The sequence below is a fragment of the Pygoscelis adeliae genome, unplaced genomic scaffold (genome assembly GCF_000699105.1).
Source record: "Pygoscelis adeliae isolate BGI_AS28 unplaced genomic scaffold, ASM69910v1 Scaffold270, whole genome shotgun sequence".
NCBI classification, from domain to species: Eukaryota; Metazoa; Chordata; class Aves; order Sphenisciformes; family Spheniscidae; genus Pygoscelis; species Pygoscelis adeliae.
The window spans coordinates 2290563-2297305 of record NW_008823916.1 but is presented as its reverse complement, the minus strand read 5'-3'; positions in this window follow the sequence as shown (position 1 = coordinate 2297305).

The window sequence follows — 6743 nt, the reverse complement described above, 5'->3', positions numbered from 1 at the left end:
ATGGAGAGAGGAGCGGCTCATTTCAAAGTGCCAGCGGACCGAGAGAGAGAGAGGCATTTGCTGCCAGCAGCCCCATCTCATCAATTTAATCAAGAATACACCAGCGCTTTGTCTCCCATTGCGGTCCCTGCACAGCCGGCGATGGAAAAGGGATGAGGGCTATTCCTGGGAGACCTGCCAACCACCCCAGAGGAGTGAACAGCATGTCCTGCTCCTGCCCATGTCAAAAAAGGATTTTCTGTTGGTGTTGCTGACAGCGGGAGCTGGACTTGGCTTCCTCATCTCTCCTCCACTCCTCAACCTGTGATAAATCTTTCAGTCTGTCGAATCCCGCTCACCTGTTGGTGCCTGCTCCAGGATGAGACCTGCTGCTGTTTCCCAGCTGTGCTAATCCCTTTCAGGGCCATTGAACTCATCTTTGGGACTTGAGTTGATCAAGATTTTTCAGGGTCTTTTAAAAGAAAATAACAAACCCAGCCTTTTTATTAAAAAAAAAAAGTGTATTTTTCATTAAAAGCAAGTGTTTTATTAAAATATTCAGTCTCTCCCCAAACACTTGAATTGTAAATATTTTCCAAATGTATACTGACATATTTTGTTTACTAGCACCTGTGTTTGCAGTAAATGTTTTCATTAAAATATTTCACCATAAGTTTCTGAGAAAAAAAGAAAAGAAAAGAAAAGAAAAGAAAAGAAAAGAAAAGAAAAGAAAAGAAAAGAAAAAATGAGTCTATTTTTAACCTTTCAGGATGAAAACAGTTTTGAATTGTTGTGTGAAATTAATTTCAGGTTTTTTAATCAGCTTTAACCAGGTGGAGGAGGGAAGAGAAACAACTAAGGGACACCAGAAAATGGCAACAATACAATTGTCAGCCTGGATCAGACTGTGACTATGGCTATCAGCCTATGACTATGGCTAACTCCAGATGCTTCTGAAGAAGGTGTAAACACTGCACAACAAACAGATGTAGGATAATCCATCTCCCCCTCCCTCCCACTTATTCTCTAATACACACTGTTTTCTAAGAGAATTGTATGAAGTCTCTTCCAAGGGTTTGTAGCATTAACTGCTCTAATTCTGGGCGTTCTCCTTATCCAAGTGAGCGGCCAGTCCCCAGGCAATCTTATTAAATTCTTATTCTCAGAGGTTTCCTCTGGCAGAGAAACAAACTGAAGAAATAGTTCCTTTTATCAGTTTTGAATTTGCTGCTTCTTAATATGTCGTCAACTGTCTCTTTGTTCTCCTGTCATGAGACACGGAGAGCAGAGCTCCCAGCCCGCCCTCTCTAACCTGTTCGTCATTTCATACAATTTTCCCATATTCCTTTTGCATTTGTCCCGGTACTGAACTGAATATTTTCTTCATGTGGGAATTTTCTCAGATCCCTTTAATGAACTCTAATTTTGCAGTGTCCTTTCTCAGCTGGAGTAAGCAGCACTGCACACAGTACTCCAGAGGTTGCACCATTGGTTCAACTCATGGATGCAAAAGGGTTTATACATGAATGTCTACTGAAATTCTTCTGCATCCAGCTTCCAGGGCTTTGCTTTTTGGGTTGCTTGTTTATAATGGTTTTGAATAAAGAACTGAGGTCTTACATTGAATGTTGCATCATTGCTTGCAGGGCTGCTGACCAAGGAAAAGCCAGAGCAGTGGGCAGGATGCTTGCAGCTCTTCTTGTACTGCCTTTGCCCTGCGGCCCCGTCTCTGATCCCTTTGCAGTTGTACTTACCTGAGAGCTCACAGACCCTGCTCCACATATGTGTACCAGAGCCTCTCTGCAACACAGCTGCTTTTTGCACAGAGAGGAGAGGGCTTTCCTGCCTGACCCTCGCTGGTATGTATTGTCACGAGTGGTGTGATTGCAGGCAATGATGCAGTTTGACATTCATGCCCTGCAGGTTGAAACCCAAGAAGAGATGTTCTGGTCCTGTGTGAGACAGACCAGATAAACACCATGAAGAGTCCATAAGGCTTTTGAGTGACAGATTAACATCTTGGTCCAGTTTCTGCTGAACAAACGTGAAATAGCCTCGCACCAGTGCTTTCACTGGGAAGAAGGGTTCGTCTCTGTGCTGTTTACCCTACCAGCACTCTCCAGGAGGCTGAAGGCTAGAAGTAAGTGAAGAAGTGGAAGATATGAAGAAGACCAAAGTATGTGGAACAAATAAATGACAGTTTTGAATAAGAAAGAGCTTTAAGAATGCAGTAAATGTTGGGGTGTGTGTGGAGGGAGTTGGAACAGAGATAAAGCAGGCCCTTTAATAAACTAGAAAAGGAATAAAATCAATGATGGCTGAGTTACAAATAACACAGCCAAGCTACTGAACTCCTCTTTTCAAACTAGCCCTTTACAGAAAAGCACAAAAAACTAGGACAAACAATTAGGAAGCAATGAAGACCTTGTCAATAGAGCTGTTGATAAGGAACAGATAAAACGGATACTTAAATTGAATACAGTGGAATTCCTTTTTACTGATCACTCCTCCTAGTGATCATCCAGCTCTCTGGATCAAACCTTCCTTTCAGAAGCCAGTTCCCATTTGTGTTGATATGTTTGCTTCTTGCTTAGACTGCTCAGCAGGGCTTTTGGTCATGAGGATTAGACTGAAAAGTTATTTCTCTGATTTTCTTTGATGTTTTCAAAGGTGGAAAAAACGTTGTGCTCTTGAAGGTCCATAAATCTCTGCGCCAGTTTAATGAAGTGTTGGCTCGAGCCATTTATAATTTCATTTATCTATCTTGGCATTAAAATGCCTAGCAGAACTCACCTCATTCTCCCAAGATGCAGATTCTCATTTTACACATATGCCTGATTTGGAAAGCTTACAGTTTCATGGGTCTCATGTGGTAAGAATTCAGTCTTAATAATCATCACCCATTGAAGTCAATGGGAGGTTTCCACTGAAGGTAATGGCAGGTAGTTTAGTCTCTGCAGAATCAGCTTTTAAGATAAATATTTATAACAGGGTTCACCCTTTATGGGCACAACAGAGCATCTCGGTGAGCGGTAGTCTTGCGCCTCAAAGGAGATATGGTTTATTGACATTGCTGAAAAATGAAAAATCACTAGGATGTTATCAGAGAAATTGGGAAACTTTTTTGGCTGGGTGGTTTGTAATTGTTTCACTTCTGATTTTAAACTCTAGATCAAAATTAGGTCCCATAGGTGGTACTACTCCTAAAAGGAGGAAACGAGAGAGAGTGGCAATTACTTCTGAGTCTTCCCAATTTCTGTTCCTACGGATGGGCAGGGAAACTACTTGAGTCTTAGCTCTCCCCTGGCCTCATGCATGATTGTAGGCAAATGATGTCCCACCAGACATTTAGATGTGCAAAGCAGCACTTGATTACTCAGCAGGGGGGTCTAAATCAGTGTGAGGTCAGGGGTAAGGTCTTTCTGAAAATGAACATGGGAGGGGACAGCATTTATTTAGGTTTCTGCGGGACATGTGAGATGCACCTTGCAAGTAATTCTCTAAAGCATGATGGGTATTGACAGAGATGGAGAATTGCCAGCCAGCCAACAAAGGGTAAGAAATCAGTGGCACAGTAAGCATGGTTGAAAACACTGTCCAGCAGAATGCCAAAAAAGATCAATGTTAGCACCATTTTTACTCCACATCAATCTTAATGACTAGGGGAAAAGCATAAATAAGGAGTTAATTCCGGCTGCAGATTATACTCCAGGGGAGTGATTGCAAACACTGTAGACAATGAAATAACCGAAATGTACTGAAGTGGTCAGAAGTATGGGTTCATGAAAAGCTGAAAACCCCCATGGTCAGGCTGGATTTCTGTAGCCTATTTTTCTTTCACTTATGCTGGTGTGAATCACTAGAGGAGTGAATTGAGTTGTGCTCTGTAAAACTAACAGGCTTACCACAGACCTCCTGCACAAACCTATTAAATTCAACATGATCATTAAGTTACTTATCATTAATTTCTGGACTGGGTTTAAATGAATGAAGAATGAAGACAGTGTGCTATATCTAGGGATAAATAATCTAAAACAGAGGAAGAAGACCAGATTCAAGCTTCTGCCTGTTCTATTCCTGCTACAGAATTGCACTCAAATGAAGGCGAGCATAGGCAGTGAGCTGTGGGCTGGTTTTGAACAATGAATCATAAGCAAGGATGCAAAAATCATAAAACAAGAGTATCCGCTCCCTCCCTCTTCCCTTACGGTGGATGTAAACCATACCATAATCTGATTTCCACCTATAAAATATTTCTTAAAATTGGTATTAAATATTTCATTGTTTATTAACAGCAAGAAAATTCAACAAAAAATAGTGCCTGTGATTTGTTAGCAATATTTATCTACTTTGTTCCTACACAGCATATCTGAGAGATATTTCACAGTCTTCTTTATAATGGTGATGCTAAAGATATAAACTGCGTTAATAGAAAAAAATGCATAATAGCAATACAAAAAGGGCTGATTATTAATAAAACACTGTCAGATTAACTAACAGTAAAGTAAAGCCTATCTAGTAAGTGCTTGAGAGATAATTCTTCATTCCAAAGTGGTGTTTTAGAGTTTATGCACTAATAAAAAATTGCTTTAAACTTTCTATGAGATTAAAACTGAATAGTTTTTTTAAATTGTTGGTAAAAATTCAAGTTAAAAGTAAGTACTAAATAATAGACACCAGTATTGAAATCACATTATGGGCAGATCACATTTCAAAGAAAGGGTGCTTTTTATGTTTTCAAGTGGCAAATGGCTTCTGATATCGCGGTGTCTTCCTTGTTGGCTAAACAGCTTTTCAACTGTGTGCTGACAATTTTACGTGCCAGTTAGGGTCTGGTCTATGGCCAAATGAAGGCAATGGGGTTTTCCCCTGGCTTTCACAGGGCTATGAATTGACTTCAAGGTACAGCAAAATATGGTGTGGGTGCATTTAGACAACCATGAAGTCCACTGTCTCAGGAGAATACAAGTCCAAGGAGCCGATTTGGTTACAAACAGGCTCCTGGCCAAGCTGTCCTCCTTTCTTCACAGGAAACAACCCAGGACACCTTAGTATGATGTAGGAAAGGGTGTCAGATGATAGAAGAAATCCTGAGGGGGATGTTAAAAGCAGTGGCTTGTAAGATGGGGTGGGAAAAAAAATCTGAGCCCCCACAGTTCAGAATGTGGATGCCCCAAATCAGACACTTTAAGCTCACATTAACTCATAGGTAACTACAGCTGTGCTATACTGGAAAATTACAGCTTATACACACATTGTACCCCAGTGAAATAACAAAGAGACAACCCATGCAGGAATCTGGGCAGTGAAAAATGCAAAGCATGTTCTTGTTCTGGTCTGCAACTAGAAGTTACAATAATACAAATAATAATAATAAACAATAAAGAGAATAATTTGAGAGTCAAGGGGTAGGGACAGTTGAAATAACTATAATAAATCATTCTGGGCTATAACTGAATGAAGAAAACCTGAAGATGATTATTGGCAAACACCTTACACGGGAGCATTTTTCCTGTATGAAAGAGCTGATGGAGGGAAACGTAGATATGGTAGTTGATACCAGTGAAAGTAAAGGATGTAAAACTGGAGGCAGTTGCCCTGCCATGGCAAGAGGATGACCAGAGGAGTACTGATCCAGGATAAAAGAGGAGGAAACTTGCCTTTTTCAAATTCCCACCCTTGACTATTTTGTAAGACTGCTGCAAAATTTGAAACAATTTACTTGGTACCAGCAGTAAAGCTCCTGGAGAATTTTCACACAAAAGCTGTCAGTGCTCCTGACTGGTTTCTGCTTCTCAGAGTTTGCAGGGTAAAAACTCCCCCCAAATGAAGAAACTCTCCCTTCCTGCCTCCATTAAAACCAACCACCGAAACCCTACAGGGTTTATAGGCTCTGAATCTGATGATCTTCTCAATTTGAAGTGTATAAATTTTAAAGGTATTTATTTAGTTGTCTTGTGCCTGGGGACATTCCTGGTTGATAAAGAACCTCAGAAAGCCTATTTTAGCCTTAAGAAATGTTTTTGTTATAGACAGACATGACCCACTTTTTGGCTATTTCATGCTAAATGAGACCATTTGAGCATCCAGCCCGGTATATCTGAAAAGTCAGTTGTGAGGCTTTGTGGCAACCAGTACCTGTCTGAACAACACAGGGTGGTTCCTGAAACTTCTGGACATTGGGTGGATGCTCTAAACTGAGCTGTGGCTCAGTACCTGACAGCAACCATCCAGCTTCCAGCTGGTCCTGAGCACAGTCACAGTTTTCATGTTTGCAAAAGGCCATGCAGAGATGCCATTAGCTACCTGAGCTCAGAAGTAGTAGGTAGGCTGCTAGTGGGGTTGATAGCCTTCTTCCACCACAGGTTCAACCCTTTTTCTTAAAAAATGCACATCAGATTTATATGTCCTACATTTGGTTCTCTTCTCTCCCTCTCAAAATATGGTCCTGTTACATGACAAGCACCCGGCACTGGGACGAATATCGCTAGACACTGCAGCGAGGGACATGTCCTGTCCTTTGCCCTGAGGCAGTGGAGTGGAGGCATTCTCCACACTGGGAGACGAGAAAATTTAAAAAACTTGTCAGCCCTTACCACAATTGCTCCCCTTGGCAGTTCTGGAAAAGATTCTTGAATACAACGTGTTTCAGAAACTTGTGTTTTGCTACCCCAAGGTACTCACTGTTTCTTAGGCACAGCCCCCGAAGATTCAATAATAATAGACTGAAAGAGATGAAGTTAGAGGAAAAATAAAACAGCTGG